Source organism: Anomaloglossus baeobatrachus, chromosome 5 (assembly GCF_048569485.1).
Source record: "Anomaloglossus baeobatrachus isolate aAnoBae1 chromosome 5, aAnoBae1.hap1, whole genome shotgun sequence".
Lineage (NCBI taxonomy): Eukaryota > Metazoa > Chordata > Amphibia > Anura > Aromobatidae > Anomaloglossus > Anomaloglossus baeobatrachus.
In genome coordinates, this window is record NC_134357.1 from 417,319,270 (window position 1) to 417,345,208 (window position 25,939).

At 45.7% G+C, this 25,939-nt stretch overlaps 1 protein-coding gene across 4 annotated transcripts in view; it reads right to left on the reverse strand.

Annotated features, from left to right (window-relative positions):
• TANC2 (tetratricopeptide repeat, ankyrin repeat and coiled-coil containing 2) overlaps positions 1–25,939 on the reverse strand; it is a 615,727-nt gene that overhangs the window by 468,621 nt on the left and 121,167 nt on the right. Inside the window, exon 1 of one of the 4 annotated variants that reach the window (XM_075350279.1) lies at positions 11,002–11,059. The exons of the other annotated variants lie outside the window; for them this stretch is intronic. The gene's annotated coding sequence lies outside the window, so the exon portion shown is untranslated. Of the gene's footprint in view, positions 1–11,001; positions 11,060–25,939 lie in introns of those variants that run through there. 4 annotated transcript variants of the gene reach the window in all.

The following is a 25,939-nucleotide window of genomic DNA, read 5'->3' on the forward strand; positions in this document are numbered from 1 at the left end:
ACTTATTTTTGCATAAGTGATAACTTCTAACGTTGGAAATAACCCTTTAACCTATAGATAGATCCAGCTTTAGGTTTTCTAGTATATCATTTCAGGACTAGTAACGCTTTAAAGAGGCTGAGCAAATTCCCTGCAAAGCGAATAGAGGCCACATAATAACGCATACTGTAAAGCCAAAGTAAAAATAAACAGTACCCTAAAATAGAATATCATTTGTTTTTCAATGTTCTGGATGATTCAGCCACAAAAAAAAAAAAATTTGGAAAAACAAAAACTTATTTACATCACAAAGAAGAACCCAAATCCCCAAACAACTGTAGGGACATCTGATCCTGATTTATTTAAGCCAAGAAAAGAAATAAAAATAAAATAAAAATGGGGAGACATACATTCCAGGAAGGAGAGCAATTAGACTGCACACGCATGAAAGCCATTAGGACACAACAAAACTTGCTGCATCAAACACTTGGACAGTGCGGCTGGCAACAGACGCGGCTCCAGGCAGAACGGGATCACTGCCGAATGATTCTGCGGTCTGATTAGCCAGAGGAAGACGACCCCAGGTGAAGCACTAGATATATAACAAATGACCACTGGCCTCATCACCAATGAAGTCTCCATGGACATCAGCATAAAAGTAAACTTCGCACACTCAATAAGAATAGATATAACCCACTAGATTCCCCAGTCTGTGCCACAACACAAAGGGGACACAATGTGTTACTGAAACAATAGGCAATGGTAATCTAGAACATACGGTTGTGATATGGAAACAATCTTAAAAGGGAATCTGTCACCAGGTTTTTGCTCACTTATCTGAGAGCAGCACGCTGGGTAGAGACTCCAATTCGAGTGATGGACTGCTTGCTGCATAGACTTACCAGTAGGCACGAGCAGATGCGTGGATGTTCAGGTTCGACTGCTTCAGTTGAACTTTTAAGTAAAGTTCGGTTTGGTACCCAGTTCAGTTTGACCTGAACTTTTGGGCTGTAAAACAGTCATGGGGTAAAAGCAGGACAATTGCCCTGCAAACTAATGTGGCTAGGGAATAAATAATTAAAAAAAGGCATGGGATCCCCTATTTTTGAAAACCAGCCAAGGAGAAGCAGACAGATGCAGGCTGCAGCCCTCAGTCGTCTGCTAGTTATCAAAAATAGAGGGGATCCCACAACAGTTTTTTCCATTATTTATAAATAATTAAAAAAAAAAATGGCATGGGATCCGCTCCTATTTCTGTTAACCAGCGCAGGTAAGCAGACAGATGTGGGCTGATATTATCAGACTGGGAAGGACCATGGTTATTTGGTCCTTCCCAGCCTAAAAATAGCAGCCCACAGCAGCTTCAAATTGGTGCATCACATTAGATGCGCCAATTCTGGCGCTTTGCCCAACTCTTCCCGATTGCCCTGGTATAATGGTAACATTTTTGGGGTTGATATTCCCTGTGTATTGTCAGCTGGCATCCACCGCTTCTTTAAAGGCCTCATTCATACATTTGGTTTTCACGAACGTGCTCTATTTCTTTCACTAATACAACATGGAGTCCATTATGTTTTGTACGGAGACCGCAAAAACAAAAACCGCAGACATGACTGATTTTGATCCAAGTCACTGGTTTGTGGAAAAACAAACAAATTGCACATGGTTGCCATCAGTGTGCAGTCTAATTTTTTGTTTCATAGGTAGGAGAAGGTGAGAAGTTAATTTATTTTTCATAGCAGAAAAAAATGGATGCTACATTAAGTTTCTGCACATATTCAAACAGCCTGCAAGAAGAGAAAGTTTGAAGGTTCCTCATACACAGACTATGGGTGGGATTAGCGGACAGTTTAATGTGTATGGGGTCTCCTTGTTCTGCACCAGCAGGTAATGTCTGGGAAAAATAAGATCTGGCATTTCAAATGATCCTTTTCTTCTCTAAACCAGCTTCCTCCATGGTTGTCTCGCAGTGTGTCTCATAGTGAACACAGGAGCGCTCAGCCAAGTATGAGGAAGTCAGGAGAGATGGCCGTCAGATGAACAATCATACATTGACCGCCATAATGTGTATGGGGGGCTTAATATTACCTGATCTCCAAGCCAATGCTGTAAAATTGATCTTCATATAGTTGCTCCTTTTATAATAATGGCATACGCAAAGGTCAATTTCTCTTAAAAAAAAAAAAAAAAAAAAAATCACAAATCTTAATGAAGTAAATTAATTCGGGGGTCTTTTTCCTCTTTGCCCAAACAGTGGTCTCGGAGCGACACCACTCTGTTGTGCGGGCCAGTATGCTGCAAGGTCACGCTGCTTATTTATGCTCCCTGCTCCGCTCATTGATGGGAGTCTGAGCACCAGTCAATCTTAGGTGATAACCTTCCTGCTGAGTGTTGTGGCAGAGCAATCATGAACATCACTTAGATCTCTGAATACACAACAGGAAAGGCCTTATCACAAGAGAGACAAAGCCATGAATTTTCCCAGAGCAATTAGGGACCACAGGCAAGGCTATGTGCGCACGTTGCGTAAATACATGCAGTTACGCTGCGCTTTGTAGCGCAGCGTAACTGCATGCGTCCTGCGTCCCCTGCACAGTCTATGGAGATTGTGCAGGGGCCGTGCGCACGTGGCATATTAGAACGCAGCGATTCGGCTGCTGCCCGAAGCGCTGCGTTCTAAGAAGTGACATGTCACTTCTTCCGTGCGCTTTGCCGGCAGCTCCTGCTCTGTCTATGGCAGGAGCTGCACTCAGAGCGCATGGAATCTGTTTTTTTTTTCTCTACGGACATTTTCTGCAGCGATTTGAAGCACACATGTGCTCTTCAGATCGCTGCAGAAATTTCTGCAGGGCTAGTATGCAACGTGCGCACATAGCCTAACAGAGACAAGCTCCACTGTTCCAGCTGACAGTGTTTCTATACATTTCTCCTATACATTTCCCTAGAAAAGCTATTTATCAACTATCCACAAGAAAAAAAGCGAATCATATGTTGCCTTTTTTGATCATGAGGGGTCAGATAGTCTTCTGTGAATTGAGCAGGTGGGACCATAATCACCATCTCTGGGACCTACACCACCTGTATTTCCGCCAGTCTCATTCACACAGGGGAATAGAGGACCCTTATGTTGTTGTTGTGGTCCCATCAGCCAGACCTCGAGCAACTACACAGTCATCCACTTACCTGTTTACAGCCCATAAACATACAGCACATTCATGTCTGTCAACAGCAATATCAATGGCGATGTAAGGACAATCAAAAACTAATGGTGTATATACACTGGCTGATGATCGCGAACAAATGTTTCTAGGAATGCTTGTTCCTATAATCGGCCTGAGAAAACGAGCTGCCAATCACCAGATGAAAGAGAAAAATCGGGGATCAAGAGAATATACTGTTTCTCCAACAATCTATGGAGTCGGCCTTCTTGTGGGACAGTGATGTTGGGTTTGTTACACCTAGAGGCATACATGCCATTTTATTTGGCCCGCGTTGCTATAATATATATGGAGGACAATAAGGGGCTATTATTCGTTATGGAGGACTATGAGGCCCATAATTCTGTTTGAAGGGCTCTATGGGGCCCATTATTGTGTATGGAGTACTATGAGGGGTGCATTATTCTGTATAGAGGGCTATGAGGGGTGCATTATTCTGTATAGAGGGCTATGAGGGGTGCATTATTCTGTATGGAGGGCTATGTGTTGTATGTACGGAGGACTATGAGGAGTGTATTATTGTGTATGGAGGGCTATAAGGGGCACATTATTGTGTATGAAGGGCTTTGAGGGGTGTATTTTTCTATATAGAGAGCTATGAGGGGCACATTATTGTGTATGAAGGGCTATGTGGGCCCCATTATTGTCTATGGAGGGCTATAAGGGGTGCATGGTGTATGGAGGACTATGAGAGCTGCATTATTATCTATGTAGGGCTATGAGTGGTCCATTATTCTGTAAGGAGGACTATGAGGGGCACATTATTGTGTATGAAGGGCTATGTGGGCCTCATTATTGTCTACGGAGGACTATAAGGGGTTCATTATTGTGTATGGAGGGCTATGAGGGGTGTATTTGTGGCGCCCTGGACAAGCCAGGGGCCACAGAGCACAACACCCACACACCCCACACTCCCAGCAGGCACACCAAAGCCAGAACACAAAACCCTTGTTGCCTTCCTCCAGGGGCTGATGATCACACCAGGGGTGGGCCAGGCGGTTGGTCCCGCCCACCGAGGAGTTCACAGTCCTGGAGGCAGGAAACTGTAGTCAGTTTAGCTCAGGCAGAGCTTGAGTTCAGTTTGGACAGTGAAAGTGGAAAGAGGAAAAGTGAGCAGTAGTGAAGTGGCAAGAGAGCAGACTGAAGTGAGTCCGGGTGTGTGGCCCGGACGGAGCAGCAAGGTTGGCAGACGGTGGTGACCGTCTGCAGGAGTGGCCTATAGGAGTTTGCCGTAAAGACCGTGGACGGGCGGTGGCCCGGCGGTACCGGACCGGTACACAAGGAGAAGCCAGCACCATTGGCAGGGGCTTTTCGGACCCCGGCAAGGCTAGGAGTCGCCGTGAAGTTGCCGAATCCGTTAGTGAAGGGGACCTCCGGGTTTCCAAACAGTCAAGCCCCAACAGAAGGCAACCATCCAACCGTGAAGGGGAGACACCGCCACCGCCAAGGGCAACCGTTTCCCAGGGCCAGCGCCTGCGGGCAAAAGGGGCTCCTCCGGCCCACATCCAGGTCGGGGAGCGGGTTACCGGTGGGAACCCATCGGAATCAACATAGAACATAGGTGCAGGGAGAGACAGTCATCACTAACCTGCAGGGAACAACAACACCGCAGCCGTCCGAGGGACCCGTCCATCCAGCCGCTTGTTTTACCGTGAACTGTGTCATCATCATTGGGCTGAGTGAGTACCTCCGTGCCATGTGGCACAGAGCTGCCCCTGTGACCCTGCACCTCACCAGGCCCCGCAACCCGCCTGCCATCCACTCCTACCCCATCACCGGGCCCCGGGACAACCAACCCCCTACCCACGGAGGGGAGAAATAACAACAAAGCTGCTCCCTGTCACCGCTCCCGGGATCCCCGTCCAGAGCAGCGGTGGTGTCCACACAATCACCACAACCGTGGGTGGCGTCACGGACAATATCCCCAACACCAAACCACCCCTTTTCACTCACGGGCGAGGAGCGCCGCTCGAGTCCCCGGGATCCGGCCCATCGCTCGAGCCACCGAGCAGCCGCAGAGCAGCAGCAGCCGCAGAGCAGCGGCAGCCGGACCCGAGCAGTGGGAGAGCGCAGCGTCCCCTCCTCCGCCCGCGACATATTTTTCTATATAGAGAGCTATGAGGGGCACATTATTGTGTATGAAGGGCTATGTGGGCCCCATTATTGTCTATGGAGGGCTATAAGGGGTGCATGGTGTATGGAGGACTATGAGAGCTGCATTATTATCTATGTAGGGCTATGAGTGGTCCATTATTCTCTAAGGAGGACTATGAGGGGCACATTATTGTGTATGAAGGGCTATTTGGGCCCCATTATTGTCTACGGAGAACTATAAGGGGTACATTATTGTGTATGGAGGGCTATGAGGGGTGCATTATTGTGTATGGAGAGGTGCATTATTCTGTATGGAGGGCTAGGAGTGATCCATTATTCTGTATGGAGGGCTATGTGGGGCCCATTATGTATGGAGGGCTATCTGAAGCATATTTTGTATGGAGGACTATGCGGGGCCCGCAACTAGGTTAGCCTGCGACTCTGTATTTGAGCTCGACATCCCTGACCCAAGGCATAAGAAGAAATGGTTACATCAGCATCCACTAAGGATAAATCACTGGATAGTAGTATATATTTTATGTGTAAATCCCTGTTTGGTACACACAGCCTGGGGGCGTTTGGTTTAAAGTGGTTTCCTACATTTATGGAAAAAATAGGAACTCTCACTGTCTGGGTTCCACAGATTTCCAGATACTTTTCCCACCATCCACATGATTTGTTTGCAGTCAATGAATTCGAACATCTTCGTTCTATACAGGTTTACAGTTTGTAAATAAATATTAGCCACAGAGCTTTTGCTAATGGAGTATCCAATCTAGTGATGAGCCAAGGAGGCAAATGGAGCGAAACTCAAGAGGAGAATAAAATAAATAATATATTACTCTATAGGCTCAGTGTTTAGTTAGAAAAGCTTAATTGGTCATTTACAGCTTCACAGCATCGAAAAACGCAATTTGTTCAGATGCTGTTTCATGAAAGAACCTTCTCCATGGGCAACTGTTCATATAAGCAAAACTGAGCAGTAATTCCACAGCAGAAAACACCAACCTGCTGCCCCAGAGGAGGTATGCACGCAGCATACCTAAAATACTTCACATATGAAGAGATTACCTCGCCCCACTACTATATATAATAAATTATATTATATACAAATACATACATATATACCGTACCTCTTATAACATCATGCTACCATCAACAATGTTCTCTCTAATGTGACAGAGCTAGAAAACCAGGGTGACCATGAGAAGCAAAACAATATTTGTAAAGGTTTCTCCATTCATTTCAAAGATAAGTGGTAGGAAACATGCTAGGGTGAAAAAACATTTCCAGAAACATCAAAACTATCTATTGCGCCAAGACTGGTATTGTAGAATTCAAGCGAATGGTAACCGCCTGTAATACCAAACACAGCCTATGGTCAAAAGTGGCACTAGTATTGCTCACAAAAGGTTATGGATATTTGTTTTTTGGGTGAAATTTATATAAAATGTAATAAATCACGCTACAGTGATATTTTATCTTGAAATTAGGGCATTTAAGTAGAAGCATGTATGGTAATCTTCTAATCTCTATTTATTGAAACAAAAGCCAACAACAGAGGTGGGAAACTCAACGCGACCAGGTGATCCAGCTTGAAGTGTGGGATTTAGGGTGATGCTCTGCCGATGATTCCCAGGGAATGAAACAACAATAAATCTTCAAGATAAAGAACTCCATGGCACTCACCTCCCTGAAAAAAAATTTTTTTCATTCATCTTAAAACTGAGTCTCCCAGTGGAGACCATGGCAGATCACTGACAAGAGATTCTGAAGGATTTGGATCAGAATCTGCTATCAACCCACCACAGCCTGCTGCTTGAAGGAGTCTCCAGCAGATACAGAATACAGGTGGACTGTCTCAGAGATCCAAATTCTTCCATGCAATACAGACTCGAGCAGGGTCAACAAAGAAGAAAGACTGTTTTCGCTGAGGGTGGACCATCCTACTGACCCAAACCAAGAGGGACCCAGCCTCATAGGACAAGTGTGCTCCTCCACATAGAAACACAGTCCCATAGCTCTACCCGGGTAGACAAGGAAATCAGATCATCCAGCGTAGCAGGAATATCACGGCCTGACAGTTCATTCCTTAATCATCCCGTACAGACCTTCTCAAAAGGCGGCAACTAGTGCTTGATTATTCCATCCCAGTTCTGAGAAGAGGGTGCGGAATTGAACCGCCCGCATACTGAGCCATAGTCTGAACACCTTGAGGAAGCTGCAGAAGAGGACGCAGCAGAGGCGACATGGCCTGGTTCATTACAAACTTTCCGTCTGGCTTCCAGGACATCAGAAGTAACTGGGTCACTTTTCTCCCACAGCAGACTGATCCAGGCGAGAGTCTCCACACCGAGGTGCGACATAAGGAATGCCACTTTGGCCATGTCTGAAGAAAACTTCACAGGCCAACAGTTCAAAGTACAACGTGCACTGGTTGATGAACCCTCAACATTACTTCGGGTCGCCGTCAAAACGTGATGGCGCAGAGAGACGATGTAGATTTAATGGACACAAGGAAACAGGACCTGACAGCTAGTTAGCTAGCAAGCAGACAGTACACTAACTGACCTTGTTGCTCTGGCAATTCCCCTAGTGGGAGGATGCCCTAAGTACCTAGTGTCTCTCAGTCCTCGGCTGAGAGGCACATCCAGGGCTGAGAGGCACTTATGGGTATTTAATGCGTTGGTTCTTTAAGTGTGAGAGCGTACAGGACCCGGGAGCAGGAGGCGAGTATGTGGAGTGTCACGGGGAAGCAAGGGAGCACACAGTCCGCCCGCGGCAGTGAGTGAGTCGGCGTCCCTGCTTAAGGGTATAGGCAGGACCATGCAGGGACGCCGGCGTTACAGTTGTCACTGTACCATTCACAATGTGTAGGGCAGTTCTGTATGGACTAGGCACACCTGCTCACACTAACACCACCAAAAGCTCATCTTGTAACAACAGTGGCTGATGCATAGTGCTTTCTTTGACGTCTCCAACATAGTTGGCGGCCATTATTTCTGCTCAGCTTGAACTGACTCATCAGTGAAAAGCAATAAGGCCCACTGGTCCCTCAATCAGCGTACATGTAGCCTTGCCCGTGCAAGATGATGACGCCTGTACCTGGTGGTGTGGTCACGTACCCTTGCAGGTCATCTAGGACGTAGACCATCCTGATGTAAAGAGTTTCAAATGGTCTGACATGACACTTCTGTGCCTCTCACCTCCCTTAAATGTGCCTGCAGTTGAGTGGCATTCATCATCCGGTTCCGAAGGGCATTGTTCACAATGAAATGGTCATCAGTCTGGGATGTGGACAGAGGATGTCCACTTCTGCGCTTTTTTGTGACTCCTCCCATCTCTCTGTTGCAACCTGCTGATGACACTCTATGCTCAGTGGCCACTTTCATCTAAGAACATCCTGCATGGAGCCTCGCAATGGAGAGTACAGCTGTTCAATTATTAGGTGTCGTCTTGGTCTCATGATGTCAAAATATGAACACAGCATGATAAGGAAAACTGTTTAAATACCAATTCTAACTGAACTCTGAGTTTAAGTGGGCAATTCTTGGATCAATCAGCTGTTGTGAATTGTGCATGTGCATTCCAAGTTTAGAGAAGGTCACATCAAGTTTGCCTGAAAAGGTTACAGTGCATTTTAGCATCATCCTGAAATCTCACACAAAAAGCAAAACAAATATCCCTAACCTTTTGTGAGTAGAGTATATATTATATACACATTATACAGTCAGTCAAAAATGTTGGCACCCTTGAAATTGTTCCAGAAAATTAAGTATTTCTCTAAGAAAATTATTGCAATTACACACATTTATTTTCTTTGTGTGTATTGGAACAACACGCACCTGAGCATCTTAGTGCTCGCTCATCACTATTTTCAAGAACTGCCTCTACTCTCTTGGGCATGGAGTTGGAGTTCACTTGGGCTTTCACCGGAGCCACTGGCGTCCTTTTCCACTCCTCCATGCTGATATTACGGAGCTGGTGGATTTTACAGACCCTGCGATCCTCTACCTTCTGTTTGAGGATGCCCCACAAATGCTCAATAGGGTTAAGGACTGGAGACATGCTTGGCCAGTCCAGCACCTTTACCCGCAGTTTTTTTTTTTTAGCAAGACAGTGGTCGTCTTGGAGGTGTGTTTGGGGATTGTTATGTTGGAATATTGCTCTGTAGCTCAGATTCCAAAGACAAGGGATCATGCTTTGCTTCAGTTTGTTACATGTTGGCATTCATTGTCCTCTCAATGAACTGTAGTTCCCCACAGCCGGCAGCACTTATGCAGCCCCAAATCATGACACTCCTACCACCATGCTTGATTGTAGGCAAGACACACTTGTCTTTGTACTCCTCACCTGGTTGCCGCCACACACGCTTGACACTATTTGAACCAAATAAGATTATCTTGGTCTCATCAGACCACAGGTCATGGTTGCAGTAATCTCGTAATCTCCTTCGTCTGTTTGTCTTCAGCAAACTGTTTTCAGGCTTTCTTGTGCATCATTTTTAGAAGAGGCTTCCTTCTAGGTCAACAGCCATCCAGACCAATTTTAAGTACTTGCGGCATATGGCCTGAGCACTAACAGGCTGATCCCCACCCCTTTAGCCTCTGCAGCAATGCTAGCAGCACTCATGCATCTATTTTGAAAAAAACAACCTCTGGATATGACACTGAGCATGTGCATTCAAATTCTTTGGTTGATCATGGCGATGCCTATTCTGAGGGGAACCTGTCTAGTTAAACCACTGTATGGTCTTGGCCACTGTGCTGCAGCTCAGTTTCAGGGTGCTGGCAATCTTCTTATAGCCTAGGCCATCTTTATGTAGAGCAACAATTCTTTTTTTCAGATCCTCAGAGAATTCCTTGCCATGAGCTGTCATGTTGAACTTCCAGTGACCAGTATGAGAAAGTGTGTGAGCGATAACTACAAATTTACATCTGCTCCTCATTCACGTCTGAGACCTTGTAACACTAATGAGTCACATGACACCGGGAAGGGAAAATTGATAATTGGGCACAATTTGACCATTTTCACTTATGGGTGTACTCACTTTTGTTGCCAGTGTATTTGACATTAATGGCTGTGTGTTGAGTTACTTAGAGGACACACAAAATGTATACTATTATACAAGCTGCACACTGACTACTTTACATTGTTTCCAAGTGACAGATCATCATCAGTGTGTCCCAGGATAAGATATAAAATATTTGCAAAAATGTGAGGGGTGAAATCACTTTTTGTGATATACTGTATGAAACACGCACGCACGCACGCACACAGAGTATATCATATACATACCCAGTACATTACACAAACATCTCATGTTATATAAGTGTACGTGTGTATACATAGAACACTATTAGAAATCGTCATGGGGCAGATACATATACAACACATGCCTTGTAAACAAGATGCTATTCCATGCGAGAGGGGGAATACTCTAAATTTTAGGGGTAAAAATAAAAGGGCTCTTTGAGAGTAGAAATACAGCGCCACAGAGATATGCTGGTATTGTCTGGTATTGCAGCTAAGCTCTGCGGTCACTTCAATGTGGCTGAGATGCAATACCAGCCATGAGCCCTGGATAAGAGGGGTGCTGTTTCTGGAAATCAAACACATACCCAGTAGTCTGCATTTAGTTGCACTTCTTGGATTGCCCCCTTACTCCCATGCACCACTGCCCACACTATCTTAAACCCTCTATACTCACTTATTGTAGCTGACGGGAAATACACAGAATATTCCAAGATGAATCCGCGCCGCTCCCAGCACAGACAAGTCACAATAGTAGAAAGCAGCGTATGTTCAGCGAAATGTGAGCTGCTACATTTTTTTCTTCCGCTCTATGAAAACAATGGTGTTGCGGCTGCTTGGTCAATCTGGAGAGGAACAAACCAGAGTTGCTGGTTCTGTCATCCTTTCTTAACCATTTCATTGACAGAACCCTCTCCAGAGCATTATTCGATGAGAACACACAGACAGACACGTCAGACAGACACACAGATCTCGCCTTTCTATCTTCTCACGTTAAAGACCAAACATAAAGCCTTATCTGTACATCACTGACGCTCACAGGCACGGCCCGCTAGGTGGCGCTGTTGAAGATATGGACTTGATATAGGGCTCTACTTGCAATGCTGGTGCCAGGAGGCAGACAGTACTTGGTGCCCTAAGCCTTGTGTAGCTTGTTGGCCACAAATACATATATAATGGGAAAATGCCAAGAATGCAAAAAACACTTATGCGTAGAACATTTCTGGTTTGGATTTTCCTTTAAAAGGATTATAAGAAATACTTATTTTTATACGCTACTATTTCAGCTACAGGAAAAATCTATATTCTGCAACCACAGGCAATAATACTGAGATAGCTCATAGAAAGTGCTAAATGTGGGTGTGCAAACAGCTAAATGGCAAAGACTGAATTTGCCAAAATAAGTCATTTTCCTCTCCAACCATTACACTGATAACTCTACCCTGTGCCAGTCATTACACTGGTTGCCTATCCGCTAGAGTTCAACATAAACCTATTGCTCTAACCCACCAAGCTCGTAGTTCTGCACCACCCTACATCTCCATCACCGCACCTATGCCCTTTGTCCGCTGATGATCTAAGACTAACATCTTCAATAATCCAAACTTCCCACTCCAGTCTCCAAGACTTCTGGCGAGCTGCGCTAATTCTCTGGAACGCACTACCCAGGACAATTCAATTCATTCCCTATACCCTCAGTTTGAAGTGTGGCCTAAAAACAAATTTCTTTAGACTGGCCTATCACCTCACATAAGCAACAAGTCAAGTTTCTTCCAAATCTGCTCCCTCTTAGCTTCTGTTTACACTCCATCCATACACTTAACACTATCTGTACATGCACACATAGCGGCTGGTGACCTATGGCTGGACCATACATGATCAGTACTTTTTACCAGCTACCTCCCATAGTTTTTTATAAATTGTAAGCTTGTGGAGCAGGGCCCTTAGTCCTATTGGTATCTGTTACACAACGTCTTTACTCCACCAACATCTTTGTCTGTACAAGTAATCTCTGAATTGGAAGGAGCTGTGGAATATGTTGGCGCTATATAAAATTATTATTATTCTAGGTCACCCCAATGTGTCTCACATAAATGAAGACTGCAATGGTCAGCCCTGTCACATGTGACTGCGGTAGCCAAATAAGTAAGCCTAGTGGTCATGTGCCGAGCAGGGGTTGCCAATTTGACTTTTATTTTTTCTGGACAGTTTATCAAAAAAATGCCAGACAGACAATATTTTTTATGGACACATTGAAAACCATAATAAATCATTATGATAAGTGCTACAAGTCTACAGGCCATAATTCTGATATAAAGACATCAGCTCTCGTCGCCCGTCACCGTGAACTGTAAAAAATGACGACAATTGGGCTACTTTCACACATCAGTTTTTTGGCATCAGGCACAATCTGGCGTGTGCCTGATGCAACGGATGCGGCGCAGAATATGCAAAAACTGATGCGCCTGATCCTTTTTTTTGATGGATCCAATATACCTGATCCGTCAAAAAACGGATCCGGCGCATCCATTTTTGCATCAGTTTCGTCCGTTTTTTTTTTTGTTGTTGTTTGTTGGATCCTTTTTTTTTTTTCCAATAAATTGGAGCATGCTCAGTTTAAAAAACGGATCCAGCGTCCGCACTCTTTTTTTGCTGCATCACGCCGGATCCGGCGACCATAGGCTTCTATTGTAAATCATGCCGGATCCGGCGAGATACGTTTTTTTCAGAGACAAAAAACGTTCAATGAGACGTTTCATCCGGCCGCCGCATTGTGTAATTACGCCAGATCCGTCAAAAGCCAGATGCAACGCAAGGCCATCAGGCACAATCTGGCGCTAATACAAATCAATGGGGAAAAAATGGATCCGGCGCCGGATCAGTTTTATCTGTTTTTTTCCGGATTGTGCCTGATGAAAAAAAACTGATGTGTGAACGTAGCCTAACAGTCAAAATAAGCTGTATACGTTTCTTCAACATTAAAGATATCATGGACGCCTTAAAATAAAATTACAGACAGGGCAAAAAAGTGCCCTAGTTGTCCTGGAATTTCTGGACGACTAGCAACCCAGGTCCTGGACTACTGGTATAAAGGCTCTAGTCGCTGAGCAGTGATACCATGAGTAACGCACTTGACTGCTGTGGCCACAAATTGGCTGCATAAGTCAAATATAAAAGAAACGTTGTAATCCCATCAGAGAAATATGCTTTTTTTCTCACTTATGAGCCACTTCCATCTACCCCCCACCTCCTCAGCTCATCATCCACTCAAAGACAATCCTTCTTCCTCAAAACAAGTCGGACATCTATGAAAGGATTTGAGATAGTAGGAGTGAAGAGAGCAGACAGTGGTACTAACACAGACAGATCCTGTTGCAGCTTTCTAGTGCTTACCACACCCCAGAGCTGGATTCACAGCTACGATGCTCAGTACTGCAGTGTAATGTCCTACATGTTGCTGCTTACATACATGTACTACATACAATCACCAAAGCAGGAAACACTTAGGGGCCCTTTGCACACTACGACATCGCAAGCCGATGCTGTGCGCGATAGTCCCCGCCCCCGTCGCAGCTGCGATATCATGGTGATAGTTGGCGTAGCGAACATTATCGCTACGCCAGCTTCACATGCACTCACTTGCCCTGCGACGTCGCGCTGGCCGGCGACCCGCCTCCTTATTAAGAAGGCGGGTCATGCGGCCTCATAGCGACGTCACACGGCAGGCGGCCAATAGAAGTGGAGGGGTGGAGATGAGTGGGAAGTAAACATCCCGCCCACCTCCTTCCTTCCGCATTGGCGGCTGTGACACAAGTAGGAGATGTTCTTCGCTCCTACGGCTTCACACACTGCGATGTGTGCTGCTGCTGGAACAAGGAACAACATCGTAACATCGGTCATTTCCAAATCATGGAAATGACAGACGCTACACCGATGATACGATTACGACGCTTTTGCGCTCGTTAATCGTATCAAAAATGCTTTACACACTAAGATATCGACAGCGATGCCGGATGTGCGTCATTTTCGATTTGACCCCACCGACATCGCACCTGCGATGTCTTAGTGTGCAAAGTGCCCCTTACAGTTAGATCCAGAAATATATTTGGACATTTTAGCTCTTTAAGCCCATAATGATTATATAACTGTATCTTGAACATGTGTTGGTAAAGTGCAGACCCTCAGCTTTGATTGGAGGGTGGCCGCATCCTAATTGGAGTATGGGTTTAGAATTACAGCTCTTTAACATGTAGCTGCCTCATTTTCAAGGGACCAAAAGTAATTGAACAATTATCTCAAAAACGTTTTAATGGGCTGTATGGGCCATTTCCTTGTTAATTCATCATTAATTAAGTAAAAGGTCTGGAGCGGATTCCAGGTATGGCATTTGCATTCAGACGCTGTTGCGAACCCACAACATGTGGTCACAGGAGCGCTCAATGGAAAAGAAACATCCTAATTAGGCTGAAAAATAAAATAAAAAATTCATCAGATAGCAGAAATGTTTGAGTGGCCAAATCAAGTTTGTTACATTCTGAAAAAATAAGCACTGGGAAGCTTGAGAACTCAAAAAGTCCTGGACATCTATTGAAGACGGTAAAGGTGGATGATCACAGAATCCTTTCCATAGTCAAGAAAAACCCCTTTACAACAATCACCCAAATGAAGAACACCCTCTAGGAAGTTGGTGTTTCAGTATCTGCCGAAAAAGAGAAGAATTCATGAGAGCAAATACAAAGGATTCACCATAACATGCAAACCATTAATCAGCCTTAAAGATGGAAAGGTCAGATTAGACTTTGCTAGAAATATCTAAAGCAGCCGCCCATGTCTGGAAAAACTATTTGGACAGATGAAAAGAAGATCAACCTCAATGATGGAAAGAAGAAAGTATGGAGAAGGCTTGGAACGGCTCACGAGTCATGATCCAAAGCACAGCACATCCTCTAACACATGATGCAGGCAGTGTGATGGCCGGGCATGCATGGTTTCTAGTGGCACTGGGTCACTAGTGTTTATTCATTACGTGACTGAAGACAGAAGCAGGCGAATGAATTTTGAAGTGTACAGGGCGATACATAAGTCAACCAAATACCGCAAGGTTGATTGGATGATGCGTAACAGTACAGATTGAGAATGACCCAAAACATACTGCAAAAATTTTTTCAGCCAAAGTAGTGGCATATTCTGCAATGGCTGAGTCAATCACCAGATCTCAACCCCATCATGCTGCATTTCCCATGCTTAAAAGGTAAATCTGTCACCAGTTTTTTGCCACCTAATCTAAAAACAACATACTGTAGAGACAGAGATTGCAACAATATATCACTCACTGAGCTGCTTAGTGTAGTTGCGATAAAATCTCCGATTAATTGGTAGGAGATTATCATTACAGGACTACTTGGCCTGCTGCCATGTAGTCAAGCATAGTTCATGAGCTCCAAATAATCCTGCCCCCACCACTGATTAAGCTGCCAATCTGTAGACTTTGTATGGGCAGAACGCCGCCAATCAGTGGTGGAGGCGGGGCTATAGCGCTCCACATTCAAATAGCTGATAGATCCACAGCAGAGAAAACACTGATTTTACCAAATGACAGCAAACAGCTCAATAAGTGACACACCGCTGGAATCAGGGGCTTTGTCAATTCATCATGCTGATTTCAGATGGGGGAGCAAAAATCTGCTGACAGATTTTCTTTAAAACAAAACTTAAGGCAGAAAGACCCACAAACAAGCAACAACTTGTCAGCTGCAGTAAAGGCCGGCAATGCATCACAAAGAAGGATACCCTGTGTTTGCCTGAATTCTAGAAGCCATGGATGTCACCAGTCATTGCCTGCAAAGGATTCTTTACAAAATATTAAAAATTAAACATTTTATTTATGGTATTGTTATTTTGTACACTTACTTTTGAGCCCCTCAAATGAGGAGACTTTGTAAAAAATTGGTTGCAATTTCTAAATGTTTCACAGGATATTTTTGTTCAACCCTCTAATTAAAGGGAACCGTCCCCACTTTTTTGCCCTATAAGCTGCAGCCACCACCACCAGGCTCTTATATACAGCACTAGAAGGTGGCCCGATTCTACGCATCGGGTATTCTAGAATTTACGTATTGTGTAGTTCATGTATGATTTTTGTTATATATATGTGCGGTATGTGCGTATATTTGTGTGTGCAGCGTTGTCTGTGTGTGGGTGTCTGTGTAGGGCAGTTGTTTGTGGTTTCCAGTGTGTGTGTGTGGTGTGTTGTGCAGTGCGCGCGCGCGCGCGCGTGTGTGTGTGTGTTGGGGGGAGGTGTGCACTCTCCATCGTGCTCCATCCCCTATGCTGCGCACCCCCCATCGTGCTACATCTCCCATCCTGCGCACTCCCAAACGTGCTCCATCCGCCATGCTGCGCACTCCCAAACGTGCTCCATCCGCCATGCTGCGCACTCCCCATCGTGCTCCATTCCCCATGCTGCGCACTCCCCATCGTGCTCCATCCGCCACGCTGCGCACTCCCCATCGTGCTCCATCTCCCATGCTGCGCACTCCTAAACGTGCTCCATCCGCCATGCTGCGCACTCCCAAATGTGCTCCATCCACCATGCTGCGCACTCCCAAACGTGCTCCATCCGCCATACTCCACACTCCCCATCGTGCTCCATGCCCCATGCAGCGCACTCCCCATCGTGCTCTATCCCCTATGCTGCGCACCCCCCATCGTGCTCCATCATCTATGCTGCGCACTCCCAAACGTGCTCCATCCGCCATGCCGCGCACTCCCAAACGTGCTCCATCCGCCATGCTGCGCACTCCTAAACGTGCTCCATCCGCCATGCTGGGCACTCCTCATCGTGCTCCATCCCCCATGCAGTGCACTCCCTATCGTGCTCCATCCCCTATGCTGCGCACCCCCCATCGTGCTCCATCTCCCATGCTGCGCACTCTCAAACGTGCTCCATCCGCCATGCTGCGCACTCCCAAACGTGGTCCATCCGCCATGCTGCGCACTCCCAAACATGCTCCATCCGCCATACTCCGCACTCGCCATCGTGCTGCATCCGCCATGCTGCGCACTCCCAAACGTGCTCCATCCGCCATGCTGCGCACTCCCAAACGTGCTCCATCCGCCATGCTGCGCACTCCCAAACGTACTCCATCCGCCATGCTGCGCACTCCCAAACGTGCTCCATCCGCCATGCTGCGCATTACCAAACGTGCTCCATCCGCCATGCTGCGCCAGCATCAGCCTCTCTACCCGCATCATCAGCCTCTCTGCCCGCAGCATCAGCCTCTCTCTTCCCAGCATCAGCGTCTCTGTCCGTAGCATCAGGCTCTCTCCTTCCAGCCTCCCTCAGCATCAGCCTCCCTTTCCCAGCCTTCCCAAGGATCAGCCTCTCTCCTCCCAGCCTCCTTCCTCCCAGCCTCCCTCTCCCAGCCTCCCTCAGCATCAGCCTTCCTGTCCCAGTCTCCCCCAGCATCAGCCTCCCCAAGCATCAGCCTCCACCAGCATCAGCCTCTGTTCTTCCAGCCTCCTCCAGCATCAGCTTCCCTAAGCATCAGCCTCCCTCGTCCCAGCCTCCCTCAGCATCAGCCTCTCTCCTTCCAGCCTCCCTCAGCATCAGCCTCCTCTCCCCAGCCTTCCCTAGGATCAGCCTCTCTCCTCCCAGCCTCCTTCTTCCCAGCTTTCCCATCCCAGCCTCCTTCAGCATCAGCATTTCCCTCTTCCCCATGATCAGCCTCTCTGCTCCCAGCCTCCTCCAGCACGCCCTGCTCCTCTGCCGACACTCACACACCCGATCGCATGCACTCACACACACACCCGATCGCATCCACTCACACACACACCCGATCGCATCCACTCACACACACACCCGATCGCATCCACTCACACACACACCCGATCGCATCCACTCACACACACACCCGATCGCATCCACTCACACACACACCCGATCGCATCCACTCACACACACCCGATCGCATCCACTCACACACACCCGATCGCATCCACTCACACACACCCGATCGCATCCACTCACACACACCCGATCGCATCCACTCACACACACAGACACTGACGATATCGCACTTACGCGCTCATACTCACAACATCCGGGGATATCACATGCTTCTGGCCATGTGATCCTCCGTCAGGTCCTGGAAGATCACAACAGCACATTTTCGCCGCCGAGAAGCAAGCGATATCCCAGGATGTCGTGAGTATGTGGATGCGATGTGAGGTGTGTGTGAGGTGTGTATGAGAGTGAGTGTGAGTGTGATCTGATGTGTGTGTATGTTTGTGTGTGTGCGTGTGGACCTTCCGGCGCAGCAGGACCTTGATGGGCTTGTAACCATGCGAGCATGGTTACCAACGTATCCACACCACTCCCACCACTGCCGTGGGAGCGGGGGCCGGGGGAGGGGGAGGGAGTACAGTACTCACCTCCGTGACAGCGCTTGTAACCATGCGAGTATCCACACCACCCCTTTGGGAGCGGGGGCCGGGGGGGGGGGGGGGGTTGGGGGGGATAGGGAGTACCGTACTCACCTCCGTGACAGCCGTGTCAGTTAGAGAAATGCGCGGGGGGAGGGAGGGGGTGGGGCCAGAGCTAACGTGCATTGCGTGAGGGGGGCGGGGCGTGGCGTGGCTGAATTGCCAATGCCTGCAGGGTGCCGGGGCGAGAGGCCAATCTGTGGGGGGGGCGGAGCCTGGGCGAGCGGCTGGCCAATCCGTGTGGGGGCGCAGCCTGGGTGAGCGGCCAATCCGTGTGGGGGGGGCGGGGCCATGGCGAGCCCAGCGGCCAATCAGCTTTGTGTCACCGTAAGGACACAATTTTGGAGCATGACAGACAGACAGACAGATAGACAGACAGACAGACAGACAGAATAAGGCAATTATATATATAGATTCTAACAAGCGGTATATAAGAGCCCAGGCCGCTGTGAGAATACAAAAAAAAGTTTATAATACTTACTTAACGGTCGCTCGGTTGGCCAGATGGGCGTCTCAGTTGTCCGGTGCCGCCTCTTTCGGCCATCTTCGTCCTCCTTCTTCTCTAGCCACGGTGCATGACGAGTCTGACGTCATACACACTCGCCGGCATTCAGGTCCTGAGCAGGCGCACTTTGATCTGTCCAGGGTGCGCCTGCACAGGACCGGCGAGTGTGTATGACGTAGCCGCGTCATGCACACAGGAGTCAGAAGGAGGACGAAGTTGGCCGAAAGAGGAGGAGGAGGCGCAGGCATCGGAGAACCATAAGGCCCACAGCGCGACCGTTCGGTAAGTATTATAAAGTGTTTTTTATGTTCTCACAGCGGCCTGGGCTCTTATATACAACATGTTAGAATTCTGTATAGAAGAGCCCGTTGGTGGTGGCCGCAGCTTATAGGGCAAAAAAGTGGTGACAGGTTCCCTTTAAACCTGAAAGTCTACAGTCCTATTGCATCTCAGTTGTTTCAATTTAAATAAAAAATAAATATATGCTGAGCCTATATCATGAAGATTCAGTCAGTCACTGTCCAATTATTTCTGGCACTAACTGTCTGTGTGCGCTGTATACTGAAGAAATCATAGCAAATAGCACCCACTAGCTCAGAGACAACTGAAAATTAGAATCAGAGCTTGCAGAAAGGGAAAACTGGTAAGAAATCAAGGATACATTCATAAATAGTGTTATTCCTCATGTACACGAGAAAGCTTATTCTGAAAAGTATTTGGAGCTTCAGACAACATATTGTGTGGTTATTTGTTTCTGCTTTTTGTGAACCTAGTCGGCAGGACCCAGAAGTAGGATCCATTGCTCTAGTACTTTGGGTCAAATAGACCCATAATAAACAATAAGGTTGCACGAATTTTCTTTAAGAAATTTTTTTTTTCAAAAGTTTCAGTACAAAACATTTCACCATCATTCTACGCGGTGTTTCTGTTCAATCGGAATACTCCGCGGAATTCATATCCTATCAATAACAAGTGTAGCCGCCACAGACTCTTTATCTTCAGGTTGATGAGTATCAGGGAAGAGGTCCCTGCGGTTTACACAACAGCACTGTACAGCTGACGAAAGGCCCGTTACTCTCCCTAATTGCCGACATTCGCAGCATCCCTCCGATACAGCAGGGATTTATCTTTGCAAACCTGCATTTAGATCCCATTCAGGTTTTTCAAAAGGAATTTGATTCACACTTTTTCCTAACACAGTTCTCCCAGAGGAAGCTCATTTCAAGACATTGCACCAGGGGTATGAGGAGCGTTATAAGGAAAGCCAAGTGCTGCAATTATTCTCAGGCCGTGGAAATGGTAACGACTGGGTCTGTCTCATTCAAAAAATACTTATCATGGGTTCCAAAATATGCGCAAAAAATATAAAGGCTTCAAAAAATAGTGCCTACTGCTGTAAAAGATGTACAAAAGAAAAAAAACAAAAAAAAAACCTTTGCGGTGGTGACCAGGACAAATTTTTCAAATCTGATGTATCAACTTATGTGACAATGACTCTAGAAAGCTTCAACATATCCCAGTGATTTTGAGACTGTTTTTGTGACATATTATACTTTATGTTAATGGTAAATTTAGCTTGATATGTTTTGCATTTATAAGAATATCAAAAATTTGACAACATTTTTTAAAAAAATTGGAATGAAAAATATTTTTACCACCTAAATGTTGCTAACTTCTGGAGAGGTCACTATAGTTGGCAGACTCCAAGGGCATTATTTGTACATTATTTAGCATGTGATACAGCCTCGCTCTATACACTTGTATTGGGCGAGGCTGCACCCCACTATTCAAAATGTGGGAGCATGTATAAATATCGTATACTCGCGGCCACATGATCGCCGTTCCCAGCTCTGACACCGGTGAATCCTCACAGTGCACACAATGTGAGGATTCTCAAGTCTGCAGGCTCACAAGCGGGCTTTACACGCTACGATATTTCTAGCAATTGCTAGCGATATCATACGCAAAAGCACCCACCCCCGTCGTGCATGCGATATCGTGTGATCGCTGCGGCAGCGTCACACGCACTTACCTGGTCGGCGTCGTCGCTGTGACTGCCGAACAATCCCTCCCTAAAGGGGGAGGTGCGTTCGGCGTCACGGCGACGTCACTAAGCGGCCGGCCAATCAAAGCAGAGGGGCGGAGATGAGCGGGACGAACATCCCGCCCACCTTCTTCTTTCCTCATTGTGGGCGGGAGGCAGGTAAGGAGAGGTTCCTCGCTCCTGCGGTGTCACACACAGCGATGTGTGCTGCCGCAGGAACGAGGAACAACTACTAAAAACAACCATTAACAATTTTTGGTTTTAGGACGACCTCTCCATGGTGAACGATTTTCACAACTTTGGAGGACGTTTAAGGTCGCTGGTAAGTGTTACACGTTGCGATACCGTTAATGACGCCGGATGTGCATCACTAACGACGTGACCCCGACGATAAAACATTAACGATATCATAGCGTGTAAAGCCCCCTATAGAGATACTGCAGACTTGTGGATTTAGACCGGACAACCCCTTTAATGAAGACAGATTAAATTACTGATAAATTGTAAAGGTGGCCATATGTGTTAACTGAATATTGGCCATACTGGTAAATTTTGGACATGGTATGGGATTGTCCTGACTTTTCCCCATGGCAGATGTCAAGTGAAAGATGGTTTGAGTATGCCTAACTCTTTTCTGCTATATGCTTTACCATGGTCTTTTCTTCATTTTTTTAAGTTTTGAATGACAATTCTGCCTAAATATGTAAGGATTTAGCAACAGGGGAAAAGCCAAAACATAACTTGGTGTCTTTCCTCATTAAATTCTCTTCCAGCATTTCTATACTTTATATTTTCAATAGAAAGGGTCACGCATTTACCTTCTTCTTCATAGCCGGGACCAAAACAAGGTTGTTTTCAGGACTAGTCAGATCCATAGTGATTAGGCCCACTGACGTGTCATAAACAGAGATGAGTGGACCCGTGGAGGTTTGGGTTCAGCGGGTGCAGATGGACTTTAGATAAAGTTCAGTTTGGGACCCGGACTTGACCTGAGCCCCAATTAAAGTCAGGAATTGGGCATTTGGGGTCGCCGTCCACATGTAGCCAGCCATAAACAGATCCCTTCCGGGGACGGGTGGGTTTTAATTTTTTGTGCACACTACATCTGATCACGCTGTTGTTACCCCCAGTACGAGCCGTTTAAATACTACAAGAGGCTCACACTGGGCCGAGCATCAAGCGTACCCAAGCACAGCGATGCTCGAGGGACTGGTCAGCATGCGTAAAGCACCCGAACTGCAAATCTGAACTCTGTGTTTTTTATTTTTTGTTTCATCTGTATTTGGTACGAACATCGAACCTCGGGCTCACTCATCTCTAGTCATGAAGAACTTTAAGGAACCAAAACCCATATTACATTAGTTACACACCCATCCATTCACCAGACAGAGGCCAAAAGTCTATTTCTTTCATCCATCTTCTTTAACTCTACAGAAAAGTGCATAAAACTGTTTTCTTATATGGAAGTTTACTGTAAAAAAAAAATGAAAACCAAGCGGTAAAAACATTTCTTTACAATGGGACCCTATGGAGGAGTGATGCCTCGGCATCCATTTTGACGATGTCCATTACCAGGTGAATACCTCCTGTGCCCAACAGCGTACAGAAAGGCAATGTGTCGTAAAGACTCATTTAGCAAGGACAACAGTCATAATTGGGAATACCGTAAGTGCTTTTTTACCGATTCGGCTTGTGGAACCATTGTGGTAATCTCCAGATGAACGAGTAAAGTGCTCATTTGTCAGGATCAACTGGATCATTCATCCAGATATTAAAATGACTGATCACTGCAGCACATCATCCTGTGTAAACAAGGGAAAATGCTGCAGATAACGATGATGTCCTCTGCATGCAGACAAGCATTCTGTGGACATAGAAGTCTAGTTGGCCTGTATATATTCAGTCAGCGATTATTTAACGACCCCGGTTGACTCATATGAATGGATCCATAAGGATAAGTAATGCTATGACAATTACAAAAAGCATCCTGTGTATACGGTCACTATACAGAGAAAGCATTTACGACAACCCATGCCATTGCATCAGGGAACAGAAAGGTGTTTGGACAGATCACTCTACCTAATTGCTTTAGGACTTAGGACTAAGAATGCAATTTCCAGTGATCTAAGCACAGAAGACACATTTTAATTGTAGAGAGCTCATTAATGGGTACGTCATTCCATCACACTGACACAATGCGGCGGAGACCGTGGAGAACCTCTGATGCCATCGATGCGTGTTTTGTAACATTCGCGCACGGCGCTGTGGAGATCGCAATAACCTGCATTCCCCAGAAATGACTCACTTGGGATGTAGACAAGAAAAACACCAATTCGCAAGTCAAGGAATTACAAAGCTGAATAGAGTGACGTCACCAGAGCGAGCTGCAGATTTATGGAATGTGCTTCCAGTATAGGTGGTCGGACTGGTATGGATCGGGAATTCTAACAATGTTTACTTACCCATAAAAATAAACTATGTGATCGCAGAATTTACAGTAGTGGCCTGAAATGTACTTTTACAGCAGAGTGCTACTAAAACCTGAAGAAGACCGATAGACTTGGTTCATGTAAATCAAATGTGCACATTCCAGAAACCCAGTAAGTCCTCTTCTGTTGAAGGGTTTGTCGGGGTAGGAAATTATTTTATCAAGCATTCAGAAAAAAAACAAAAAAACAGCAACTCACCAATCTCCAGATGTTCCTCTTCTAAACCAGCTTAGCCCCCTGCCGGTCTCTACTTCCAGGATGACTGTGGCATTTGCAGCTGCTGCCAGTGATTGGCTGCAGAGGCCACTTGTCCTATCTTGACGTCATCAATGGAACAGGAAGTAGGGACCAGTAAAAACCAGATAGCATCACTGATCCCCACGCTAGACAACCTGTTTAAGCCCTCACTAGACTCATATGTACTGATTTGCCATAAGGGTTCCTGCAAATGACGGCATTATGGCTCCACCAAAGCCACGTTTTGTGGAGCTCCAATATGGCACCTATTACAGTGTATAAAAACGTTATTTTAATCGATCATTAACTTAAAAAAAACAAAAACACATACATACATACATACATATATATATATATATATATATATATATAAATTATATTTAAAAAAAAAATTTATTAAATCAATGATCAAATAAATTGAGGTGTTAAATACTTACCTATTGCCTTTCTTGGACGCTGGAGGCTTCTTCCTTTCTTCTGATATCTGACCCGGACCAGGGCGGCTCTGTGCGCCGATTGCAAGCTCCACTGAGATCAAACTATAGGGCGAGCCGAATTTCTTTTGTTTTATATTGAAGTGTATGGAAAATACTGTACTTATAGTCATTATAAACGTATAATGTATAGAACACATGACACTCAGTATATATTATAGAGACACAGATATTCTCTCCTAGAAGTAACTGTATTCTTCAAAGCAGGAGAGGAGAAGGGGTTAATGCCGCGCATTCGCCAGAAAAGATGGAAAATTGTTGATTAACTAATAATTATTTTATTCCATAGGTCTATGCGGGTCGAGGTATGTCCCATATCTCGAACCGCATAGACCTATGGAATAAAAGTCCTATGGAAGTCCTCTTCCTCAAGACCAAAAAAATCAACAATACATCCAGAAGTAATGCTATGAGAATGAACATGAGCATGTGGTCCTACCAACATAAGGGTAGAATATAGCCACACACAGGGGTGCCATGGGGAACCAATATGTCACCATATCTCTTCTTGATCATGTACTTTATAAGGAAACATTAGTTTTGGGGGGGGTGCAAAAACACAAACAAAAAACATCTAACTATGGACACGTTCACATACGGCTTTTTGCATTATTTTTTTCAGCTGCATTTTTTAGTACAAAATCTGGGGCAGAGTGATGTTACGTGTAGTGCAGTGGATTGTAAGACTCTACAATTAGGCAAACAAGTGCAAAAAATAACGTTTGATGTTGTCGGAAGAATACTGTAAAAATTAGCTATGTTTCTTATCGATATCAGTGGGAATTAAGACTAAATCTGGGCCCTTTATTTTACACTAGTAATCCCCCAATATGTATAAGAGGTGCTGTCCTAATCCTGCCAACCCATCCTAACATGTATTGTAAAGCAAATATTATTAGAAAAACATGAAAACTTACAATGAAATCAGAAGAGAATTGGTGTCTCTTTAAATACGGTTATTGGAAATAATGAAGCCAGCTAATCTAGAAACTCCGCAGCAGAACAATAAAGCATTTAATCCTTTTCCTTAAGCAGCGGGAGGAAACTGTGGCACAGGCTTTGACAGGCAGAATAATATCCTATACTTTACATATCAGCGCGGATTTTCATGACTGGGACGAGCATTACTCTGTCAGCAAAATACGCTTTTCTTACAAAATACATACAGTTCTACAATGTGGAGTCAGACAATGGAAAAGGGAAATGAAAAGTGTTTATTATCAGGTCTGCAATTTCTGAGTCCAGGAGGCATAAAGAAGCATAGACCAGCACTGGGCACAATACAAAGTGTAGAGTCACCCATTGATGTCATTGCACTGTTTACATCTACATAACCTTTGTGAATCCCACAATAATGTAGA